Source organism: Alligator sinensis, unplaced genomic scaffold (assembly GCF_000455745.1).
Source record: "Alligator sinensis unplaced genomic scaffold, ASM45574v1 scaffold519_1, whole genome shotgun sequence".
NCBI classification, from domain to species: domain Eukaryota; kingdom Metazoa; phylum Chordata; order Crocodylia; family Alligatoridae; genus Alligator; species Alligator sinensis.
Window position 1 is genome coordinate 370,658 of NW_005842187.1, and position 11,999 is coordinate 382,656.

At 46.8% G+C, this 11,999-nt stretch overlaps 1 long non-coding RNA gene across 1 annotated transcript; it reads left to right on the plus strand.

Moving 5' to 3' along the window:
- Positions 1-2,841: 2,841 nt before the first annotated feature.
- LOC112550711 lies at positions 2,842-11,513 on the plus strand. Its single transcript, XR_003094674.1, has 3 exons — positions 2,842-2,969; positions 7,939-8,027; positions 11,412-11,513. It is a non-coding gene; the product is annotated as an uncharacterized LOC112550711 (long non-coding RNA).
- The last annotated feature ends 486 nt before the right edge of the window (positions 11,514-11,999 follow it).

Below are 11,999 nucleotides of genomic sequence, written 5' to 3' on the forward strand. Positions count from 1 at the left end.
CGGGAGGTGTGGGGGAACACTTTAATTAGCAAGCTGTGCTAATTAAATGTGCCTGATCACCACGTGTATCAGCATCCCCCATGCTGAAAAATGGTGGTGGGGCTCTTTGAACTAAAGCTCATTGAATGAGTTTTAGTTCAAAGGGCCCTGCTGCCATTTTTCAGTGTGGGGACACTGATACACATGATATCGGAGTCTGCTGGAGTGCATTTATTTCCATTTTCCAACAGGCTTGATTAATTGAGTCTACTCTGATGTGCTGGATTTCCAGTGCATTGGAGCAGGCCTCCTACCCATCTGTAGGAGCCCTCTTATATGAGGTACTACATAAAGGATTATTAGGCTGCCTTAATCCTCAGTAGCAAAACCAAATGCCTTTTTAGTGACGCTTAATGCACAGTAGACATTCTACTTCACATTATCATATTAGCACTGTTTTTGACATGACTCTTTAATGTGTAGTAGAATAGGCAACTATGTATTAAAGTGCATATGTAGGTGCACCATGAGTTCACCAAAAAATGAAGTTTTAGGGGACTGGAAATATTTGCAAATTTGTGCGGAACGTGGTAAAGAGTATCCACCAAAAAAGATGGGGTTAGAGGTAGGACTTAAAGAAATGTCACAACATTTCATTTAAACATTTTCAGTGTAGCAGGCTCACCTTTCAGAGCTTGGGTTGAGTCCCAGGCTTGAGATCCTGATGTTTTCATTGGTGTAGCCCATCCACCAATCAGGAGGCAGCAGGAGAAATAAAGTCACACCCCTTTTCTGAGGGGAGGGGCAGAAGAGCTCCCCCTGACTTGATTGAAGATGGTAAGCTGTCAGGTCTGGAAGACTTCAGGGGCGGAGCCCTGGAGCATATAAAAGGAGTGGCATGCCCAGCAGGAGGGGCAGATGCAGCAAGAGACTCAAGAAGAGTGGAGTCAAGAAAAGCTGGGGAGCTCTCCCCCAGGGCTCCGAACCCTGCCACTGGAGGAGCAGCCTTGGGAACGGTGCGAGATCACTTGGGCTCTTGACAGCACACAGGGACAGTGTGTGGAAATCTGGCCCTGGGAATGGTATGAGACTGCTCGGGCCCATCACGGTGCACAGTTTGGTGCACAGAGCCCAGGCTTTGGAAGCCGTAAGCAGTGGCTTGAGCCTGCAACCCCGGCAGGACCAGCGGGCCACATAGCACATGGGGCAGCACGTGGGGCAAAGGCCTTGGGGTTGCACTGAGGTGGCTCAGGCCTCATCTCCCGGCAAGTGGCCAGGTCCCATGGTGAGCAGGGCGGTGCATGGGCCCGAGCTTTGGGAGCCAGGGAGCAGCGGAGGCTGCTTGGGTTAGCCACCTGGCGTGAGGATGGCTGGCTGCAGCCTTAAGGGCCCAGCCTGTGCTAAGAGAGCCCTCAGTGCTGAGCCAGGGCACAGGGAAATGCTAGTGCTGCAGCATGAGGCCCAGCCCCCAGGAGCCAGCAGCTAAGAGGAACTGAGCCCAGGGTGGGGAGGAACCCAGCAGCCTGGAGAGGCGCTCCAGCAGAGGAGACCCCATCAAGCTGTGCTCTGACCACCGCCACTTGAGGGAGCGTGAGTCATTGGGCCCTTGGGTCCCACGGGGGAAAGACATTTGGAGCAGGCAAACCCAGAGAAGGGGCTGGGTGATCAGCCCCTGCTCCACCTGGTCAAGGCCCTAAAGGCCCTGGTGCTTCCTGGACACCCCGCAAGGGACCCCATTGGAAGGAGGACTATCTCTTGCCATGGGTCAGGGACTCTATTAAGGGATAGATGTTATTAAGGTTGTTCATGTTTGCACCTTATATTTTGTCATTGAAATGTTGTATTGTGATGTTATAAATAGTGTTATTTAGGGGCTGACCTTGGTTACTGGTTAGTGTTCACTGTGTAAATATATGTATATGACATTTAGTTTTATGTTTATGTATATTATAACTTAATAAGTTGTATATAGTTAAGAAATTTGGGCTTGGGCTAACTCTATAGAGGAAAGAGGCATCTGCTTGAAATTCTGGCATTCCTCTCACAGCACCCCCTCCTGCCTACCCATCCCATTCAATTGAGAATAAGGCACAACCTTGGGTGTACCCAGGTTACATTAGTCAACTTTTTCATTTTGCAAATGCTAAGTTGTATCATTCAACCATTTTTTAAACAAAACTTTTTATCTCAAAACGTTACTTTTTATTTAAACATTGACCTTAAAAACAAACATACCAACAACACCCTCTCCCCAGTGAAACAAAGTCAAGTCATCCTAAAAGAAAGCACTTTGGTTTGGGTCAAATGCAAGGATTCGGACTGAGCTAAAACATTTTTATTGTTGCTGCTTTCTTTTTTCTGCCACAAATTATAGATACATGGGGTTTGACCAAAATCATTCTTTAATACAAGTTTCCATTTAGTCACCAAGTCATAAATATCCTTTTTTACCACCTCCACCTGTAAGTTATGTGTTGATGAGCTGCAGAATATTGTATGTGGATACAAATAACTGAAAGAGAAAAGTCTATGAGAACTGGAGAAGGCTGAGGGACATGTCGTTATCCTGCACCTCCTCCCCTCCACTTTTGTACTGGCTGGCACATAAGCCACCAGCATAAGAATTTAAAAACAAAAAGCCAGGACCAAGTCATGGATCATATAATGACACTAACATGAGATATTCCAGCTTTCTAAAATTGAAGTGGATCCTTATTAGGAGAGCTATTAATGGACGTGCTGTAGATAAAATTCAGGTCAGGTGCTCATAGATGGACTCCCTGGTGCCTCTGCCAAACTCTTCCCTCCTGAAATCTGTGCTCCTGTTTCCCAGTTCCATGCAGTTCGTCACATGCATTGGTATTCAGCGTGCCTTTCGGCTGCTCTACAGGGTGTTCGGTCTGCTTATAGGATTACCACCCACAACAGTAACTACTCTAAAGCCAGAAGCTGAGTATGCATATGGGGTGGAAGAGAGGGCACCAGCAGAGGTGAATGGGAATGATGCTTGGAAGAAGTGGGCTGCTTGTTTTTTTCCCCCCCTCTTTGGTTTGTGCTCTTTTCTTTATTTACCAGACAGGGTTGTTTGAAGCAGGTTATTTTTTTATGCATCTTATTGCAAGAACTGAAGTGCAAACATCCAAAAAAAGAAAGAAAGAAAAAAGAAAAAAGGGCCCACATCTTTATCAAAAGAGAACATCAAATTAATTTCTCTCCGTTCTTGGGAACTCATGTAAAATTTATAGGCTGTTTTTTAATTTTCTCTAGTGCGGGCAGCATGTCGTTTGTGGTACAGGGGAGGTGGGGGTGGAAGGAGGCGGAGGGGGGGTGGGGCGGGAAAAGCCAGCAGCAGAATTGGCTGTGCTGACACAGGCCCATACATGGAATGACCTTGCTCGCATGCCAAACTTCACACGGAACAATAATGAGAAGCCAGCAGAACTAATCAATTTGGAACGGGGCCCATTCCCTCCATCTCCCTTGCTCAGCCTGGCCACTTAGAATTCAAGTGGTGTCCCGAGCTTTTCGTACAAGGCTGCCCTTTGAACACAAACACAATGACTTCTCTTACATAACCCAACAGGCAATTTAGCAGGTTCACAACCTAAAATAGAAGCAGAATTAGTTTTTGTATTAACGTACCTTTTTGCCCATCCCAAATCTGTTCTCCTCTCTTTTTCCCTGGCTGGACTACAGGGCCACCAGGACACTGCCCTTTCAACTGGCTAGACAGAGTCCAGGGAAGAAGAGGGAGGCATTGCGACCAGGCAGCTAGGAAAATGCCACTTGATAACCTAATAAAGGAGAAAGTATGGCCTCTATGCCTGACTCACTGACACAAGGTCACTTAGTTCAGGGTTTTCAACAGCCTTTGCTTAATTGTGGAGACGGTCAGTTTTCAGAGGCCCATATCATTTCAAGACAGATAAAACTTCAGCCAGAAACATCTCAGGCTATAGACAGCTGGTGAATTATGTACTGAAGCTGTCAGTGTCCATATAGTCAAGCCAGGGAGATGGGGTCTAAAATATGCTGGGAGCTGAGACAAGCTTTACCACCAAAGTCAGAAGCACCTGGGAGACTTTAAGGACACAAGGTACCCTTATGATCATCTAGTCTGACCTCTTGCATAACAAAAGCCAGAAAATCCCACCCCGTGGATCCCTGTCAGCAACAATCCCCAGCTGATGGACCCGTCTCATCTCCTGGGAATCTCAGCTTCCATTCATTCTCAGCTCTCCAAGCCTCATGAACTTGGAGGAAGCTTAAAAATGTTCCCGCTAAAGATTCAAGCTAGAGAAAAGAACCTGCATTACATATTATCCTTTATGATTTTTAAGCACTTGAGATTGGCAACAGGACAATAACTTATGGTTGAACTAAAGTTTGTCTTTTGAAAGAAACCCAGTCTAGATTTAAAGACTTCAGCACTCACTCTCATTTCTATGTCACGGTCTCAATTGTTAGGTGCCTTCGTGGTTAAAAAAGTGAGCTTTTTTTGGTGGGGGGGAGGAGGGGATCTTGAACTCCGAGATGAAAGAGCCTGTATCCTAGCCCTAATCTCCTGAGTTACCCATTCCCCCATCGAGAAAGGAAGATGAAAAAAAGCATGACAAGTTCCAATGTGAAAGGTACATTAGAAATGTTCAGAAAACCTGAAGAGATTAGATTAAATGTCTATACCAGGGCATTTTATTATGCTTTTTTTTTTGGCATCTTTGCCATTCAGGGGCGGGGTTTGTCCCCCGCAGCTGCAGAACGAAACGCCAGGCTGCGTAAACACACTTCAAAGATGCCACACTATTAAAAATACATGGACATCGTGTGGATCTAAGCTAAATACATATGGCCTTTGATTGTCTGGCATTTCCAATTCATACAGGAACACTACTGCTATGCATTATTGATGATCAGCAGCATTTTGCCATCTCAAACTAAGGATGGGTTCTCCCCCCGCCCCTCGCCCCTTGCTCAGAGATTGAACTGTTTAATTAAGCCTTGATTAACTGTATTTACAATTCTAACTGTCACTGATTTAGTTCGGGAGCCTCTGCTGTTGCCAGCTGCACTCCTCGTTGTTGGAGACAGGGCACCATTTGTAAGGAAGCTCACTCTCCAGGGGTCTCAGCTGCCTGCTGCGATTGCCAGGGCACATCTGTCCAGCAGAGTTCTTTTGGCAGGCACAACACTAAAGTTGGAGGTGGTTTCTGAGTGAAGGAGCCCAGCCGATGTTCCTCTGGGGGGAAGGAGATGAGTCGCGCAGCAAATGGAGAGGAAGGCCCTGATGTGAGAAGAAAGAGAATCGCTTATTCAGCTGGTGCTGGGCACGGTACCGCAGCAGCAAGGAGAGTCTGGCTGTGAGTGACAGGGCACGGCTGCAGGAAAGGTCACACTGCAGAGAGTCCCAGATGGTGCTGACAGAGCACTGCTGTGTGTCGGCTCCTGCTACCAGACTCTCAGCTAGCACTATCAAGGCAATACTGGGTGCGTTTATATGTTCATCAATGCGCTGTAGTTACTGCACATTTAGTTTAGTACTTAATGAAGTACTAACTAAATGCGCAGTAACTACGGTTACTGAGCAGTAGCGCTAGCGCATGGTTTTTTTGTGATGCTTTCTGTGCAGTAAGCCTAATAACATTGCCTGGTAGCTTATTAGCAGTTTTCGACCAGCATGTAACTGGGCAGTGTTATTAGACTATTGTGTAGTAAGCGTCTCATGTAAATGCGCCCACTGTGGAGAAGCTCAGCGTAGCTTATACCCCACCTAGGCCCCCCAGATCATGGCTGAGAGGGATGAGCATGCTGCTAGATTCCCTGCTAGAACCAGGGACTTATAGCTGGGGCAAAGCTCAGATTGCTGTGCTTGCAAGTGCGCACTGACGGCACTGCTGGAAGGAAGCTTATCCTCCCAGAAACCCTTCAATCATTCCTCTCTCTGATCCAGTCTGGGAATTTTCTCTAAAGGGAATGCTCCAGCAGTGAGAATTCAGGAGAAAAGAAGAAGATGTAGAAAGAGAAAAGCAGAGTCATTACAGCTGGGAAACAGCTCTTGAAACTTATTAGCTCATGACTCATCTCTCTGAAAGGAGCTAATACCTTAATTTCATATTTCTCTGCTCAAATGGAGGCTAAAGCGTAAACTGAAATGAAACTTTACACTAATGGCTTCTTAATTACACCCATCTAAAAGCAATTACCTGAGTTTTAACAGATACAAAGTTAGGGTTGATGCAACCACTCGATGGGAAGTGCATTGTGAGGTCATCTGTGAAGAGGTCCATAGCAAGGAGGCACACAGCACCAAGCCAGAAGTGAGCCATGTCCGATAACCCCCTCAGCCCACAGTACCGTTGCTTACTGGGCTCGTAAAAAGGAAAGTGAGTGTAGATGATATGCAGGAAGAATGGCTCTTTTACATGGGAAAAATTTCCTGAGAGTTCCTGGCCTTTTTCCTCCTAAAATAGGATTATGTGTCTGTACAATGCAAACCTCGATAAACCGGTCACCATTATGACAGAAACAGCAGTCTAGTGATCAGGGCAGGCCCCTGGAAAGCCAGGACTCCTGGATGCTAGCTTTGACAGTATGACCTTGAAACATCCATGTTATTTCTTTGTTCCACAATTTTTTTCACTTCAAACTGAGGATAATCCCTGACTATCTCAGAGTGGATTTGAGGAAACTCATGCTTGACCAAAGCTTTGGGATTCTTGGCTGAAACTGTCAGCATCATCATCATCATAAGGGTAGATTTCTTCTGAATATTGTATCTGATTTATCACCTTTTCCTCTAATTTAGACTTTCAGAGCTAGTGTCACAATGAGACTCTGACACAAAGTCCAGAGTGAAATGGGAGTAACTGCTGGTACCATGCTATGCACAAAGGTATCTACACTTACCAGCAGCAAATGCTGTGGTGTGGGGTTTTGAATCCCAGCCACCTTCAGCCCTTACAAGCTCGAGTCTGGGATGCAGGAGCCCAAGTGAAGGGAAGCAAGCACCCGCCATTTTCTCTTTAAAAAAACAAGCAGAGAGATCAATCCTTTCTTTCAAAATACCCCTGCTCCTAGGACTATTCATGTATTTTTTTCCAAAGATTGTTTAGTGTGAAATATATAAAGCGCCCCTGCAGCAGGAACTGGAATACATCTCATTTCCAGATGAATATATTAACTACTAAGCCAGGGACTTGTGCTCAACTTTTCTCCAAGGCTCTGGCCCAATGTATATTTAATTATGCCAAGCAAAGTGGAACAGGTTCAAAAAAAGAGGAATTTGGAATACCCTCAGCCCAGCGTGCTCTAAAAAAGTGATTTAGACAGTCTCCCAGAAGGTACCAGGAATAAAGCTAAATCTACTCAAGAAGTGGAGGGACTTGAACCTACACCACCAACATCCTGTGTGAGGGGAATCTAACCACTGAGCTATTGCTTAAAAGCTGGGTGTGTGTATGGAGGGAGGTTAAACCTACTTCTCTGGCTGTGTTCTGGTTATTGCCTAAGGCACTGGCATGTTCTGAGTAGGGCTAACGGGTCAGAGCCGTTCCATGATAAAGGCAGAGGAACATCTGCTTATGGTGTTAATGCGGATTGGGTCTAAGATCACTGCCTAACTTGCTCAGTAGTGTCAAGACCAATGAAATCCAAGGCCTGCCTGCTTTAGGTGGCTGGGGACCTTTAGCTTCAAAGCCTTAGGGGCCTACAAATTTTAGGTGTTCTAGGCTACGGGAACTGAACAACAGTTTTGAGGATTACACTTTTGCTTATATGCGTCTACTGTGGGTGTTAGCGTGTCCATGCAGGATACCGCCTAAATCCCTTTGATTCTCTCCTGCCATGACTTTAATCTAATAAAGAAATAGGGAGGGAAGAGATGTTGCCCTGGTTAGTACCCGTGCAAGGACCACGCTTGGTTGATCTACAACTGAGGTGCTTTTATTACTTGGTCTCTTACAGGAAAGCCCAGAGGGGCAGCAGTTTGTCCGAATCGTCCCCAGGATCACCCCTGCGCTCCCAGGAGGATCCCCACCAACTTAATTGCACCGGTAAGTGTTTGAGGAACGTCTTAACTTCCCGCCACTAATTATCTTATTAGAGGCTTATTGCAGGCGGCGCCTGGTTTCTCCCACCACGCTCTGTGCTGGTGTGTGGATCCGGGCATTTATCTGCCCCCTACCCCAGCTCCCCTTTCTCATTCAAGTTAGTGGTGCTAGGTCCGAGTCACTAAAGGGGCTGGGTGGATGACCTCCACCATTCTTTGGCTCCTTCGTTGCTTCGCCGCATCCCGGCGCGAAGCTGCAGCTTTTCGCTGTGCTGAGGCTCCGTTCCCCCCTGACTCACCGCAGCTGCCGTGAACTCGGGGTATGTAGCGGGGATGGATTACCGGTCCCGGGTTCTGCTGTCGCTTGATCCATGTTGCCATTTGTGCCTGGGATCCTTCCTCCAGATCCTTCTTAGCGGGGGGGTCCTTGGCGACATCTCTTTCACTTGTGATGCCCAAAGTCACCCTTCCTCTGATCTCCTCTTCCTCATATCCCCCGGCGCGGAGTCCCATTGGCTCGTGATGGGCGTGGGGCGTCTCCTCCTCCTGCCGGGCAATAATCACTTGCAGCTGCCAGATCTCTTAGGTAACAGGGTTTCAGTCGGGACCCTGTTACAGTTGGAATGAGGTGGGACTTGGGATCCTAAGGCCTTGTGCAGATGCGTGTCCAAAGGAATGAGAATACTTACAGCTTAAGCCACATTAATGATGAAGAGAGCTTAGGACAGGGGGTGGGCAAAATGGCAGATTCAGCTGGCGGCCGGACTCCATTTCCCAGCATCACCTACCCATATAGCTACAGCCAGTTTCCATGGAGACCCTAGCAGTGCAGGGCTGTGATAGCGCGGGGCCAGGGTTTCCATAGAAACAGGCCCCAGCAGCACCAGTATTGCGCTCGGCGGTCTTGCAGTGGTGACAGTGTGGTCCAGAGCTGGAGCAGAGCTGCAACCCACTGCCTGCACACCCTTGCCTGTGACACGTGAGCAGCAGATTGCAATTCTGCCCTGGCTTCAGACCATGCTGTCACCACTGCGAAGTCCTGGCCCTGGAGCAGATCCCCTCCCAGCCATGCTCCCTGCCAACGCTGCTGGGGCCAGTCTCCATGGAAACTTTGACCCCACGCTGTCCTGGCCCTGTCACTGCTGGGGTCTCTATGGAAACTGTCTGCAGCAACATGGACAGGGGCTGCTGGGAAATGGAGTTGGCTGTGGGCCTGATTTGGCCTGCAGGCTGGACTTCACCTGCCCTAGGGTTAGGACCTCAGTTTCATGGCTCACTTGGAACACAGTAATTTCAACAGGAAAGCAGTTTCCAACACCATCCTGGGGCCACATTTCAATAGAGACTCAGAGAAGCAAGAGTGTGTTATACCAGATCATCTCCTCACTGTCAGCACCTTGCATCCTGGCTCAGCTCTTGTTCATTAAGCAGAAGTTCCCTTTAAACTGCCATAAAGAACTCAATGCACACGGATGTCTGCCAAGGAGTCGGGCACCCAAGATCCCCTGGTGGGCCCTTGTGCCGCGTCGCACCACTGAATGAGATAATACAATTATTGGATAATTAGAGTCATCAGAAAGTATTCTGCAATGGCAGACTTTTAATTGACTTCCCCATTAATAGATAATGATCATGCTGCTTCTCTTGCCAATGTGATGCCTCCCAGGAGATGGAAAGGTAAGCTTTTGACCCGAAGAAGTGAGTGCCCAGCTGTCCAGAGTTCATTCAGGGTTAACCACTTCCTTCCAACTTGCTTGGAGAAGGGGAGGGAAGCATCATGCTTAAACTGAGAAGAGTAAAGTGAGAGAGGGTTCTTCTGGTTAGCGGTGAGCTACAAAGATAAAGGAAAACAGGACCCCCAACTTCATTCTTCCCATCTTTATTTGTTTGATGGAGCTGCCCAGGGAATAGAGAATTCCATTTCACAACAGAATTGGGGGTTTTGAAACTAGTTTTCAAACATTTCCACAAAAAGGAAATTCTCTCACGTCTGCCTATGGATCAAATCTACCAGGTTTTTAATTGCATGCACACTCCCTCTGTTTCTATGTGCGACTGGAAAGACCACCCTAGACCTCAGCAACTTTCCTGTCAAAAACATCAAAATCCATACATCTCTGAAGTCACAGAAGTAAAGGGCTCCAAGGAATCTTAAGAAGTTCTCTGATCCAAATCCAACCCCCTGCACTGAGGCAGGATCACATATACCCCAATTGTCCCTGATGGACCACCTCCCACAAGCCTCCAGCGAAAGAGTTTCCAAAACCTCCCTCGGTTGCTTGTTCTACACTCTCCCTGCCCTGACCATTAGACATTTTCACCTCATCCCTAATCTAAATCTTTGCTGGAAATTATGTTGCTTTTTGATTGTCCTTCCCCCAATGGCCAGAGAGAACAATTGATCACGATCCTCTCAATAGCAACCTTTTACATGCGACATCTGTTATATCCGTCCTCAGTCTTTTTTTTCCCCTAGACTAAGCAAACCATTTTTTTCCAACCTTTCCTCATAGATTACACTTACTGAATCTCTTATTACTCTCACTGCTCTTTCTGAAGTCTCCCCAAGTTGATATCATGCATTTCAGCGAATGCTGCTTAACTCTAAGCTTTTTCGACTGCTGGCTGATTCTCTTAAAATATGTCCCTGGCACAACTGGGCAGGGATCTCACTTGGGACTTTCAGGTGCCATTATAACACACCCACGAAACCATCTGCTATTCACGCAGGAGTCTGAAGCCATCCTCTAGGCTGTTGCACTGGCTGACTCTTATGCTGTCAGCAGCAGGCGATAGCCGCTCATGAAAGAAAGCAGAGTTTGCCTATTTCCCAGCACTACATATATTCTTAGGCTGGGTTAAGGTGGTGTAAATCAGTATTGAAATTTGCAGCTCTACTGATTTGCACCAGCTGCAGATTGTGCCCTCTTTATTCCTGAAGAGCAACACTAAAAAAAAAAGTAAAGAAAAGAAAAAGAAAGGAACAAACGAACTCCTGCTGGTGCATTTATTTAACTTTATTTCAGCACGTTAACTGGTAAATGGAGCCCATTTTAGGTGTTTGTACATGCAAATTTCTGACTGAAACTAGGGGCCTTGTTACATGGTAATTTTGGGAGGCTCCTGGAGCTCTTAATCCTTACATTCACATTTTAAAGTGGTTTTCAACACTCGTTATGCAGCTCAAAGTTACGCCACTCCAAGGCAGAATTCTCTCTGACCTGCACAACCCAGCTCCCACAGATGTGCTGCCCAAGTTGAAGTCCTCCAGTATCCCAGACTGTCTCTCACCCCTGCCCATAGAGCAGGGATAGAAGCCTGTCCTGGCTCACCAGCTCTCTAGTGGCAACTCATAGCTATAGTTCCTAGTCCTGTTTCTGCTCACCAGGCCTCTGAAGCAAGACAGCTGTGCAGATGGGGGACGGTCAGAGAAAGTTTCTAAACTAACGGTGTGACCTCTCCAAACTCCAAGCTAGCACTAAGCCAGTCGACATCTGTGTGGCTCGCAGGTAAGATGTAACAGTGCCCTAAAAAGCTTTGCGGGATGCTGTTACCTATTGTCATTCCTTCAGATGTGCCTGTTTTATGGATGTGGACAAGGGGTTGGCAGTGCAGGCACATTAGCTAGATGTCCAAACCATCTGCAACTAGGATCTCTGGCCATGCTCAGTGTGCATGGTTTATCTATCTGTAGTCAGATGTATTGATACCTCACTACACATAGGACCTTGTAGTAGTATAGAAAACCTTATTTAATGTTGGCAAAGAAGTTTTGAGAGGCTCTGATGAAAACTAATATATGATTGTCTGCAGTGACCTACCAATGCATTTGTGGCATGCTTATTATTATATTATTACTAAGGGTTCAGATGCACTGTATATGTCTAGGAAGAGACTATGACACCCTTTACAATGTATTTACTCATCTACACAGGCTATTGGTGACACCATTTGGGGAACACAGAGTTGTGGAGCA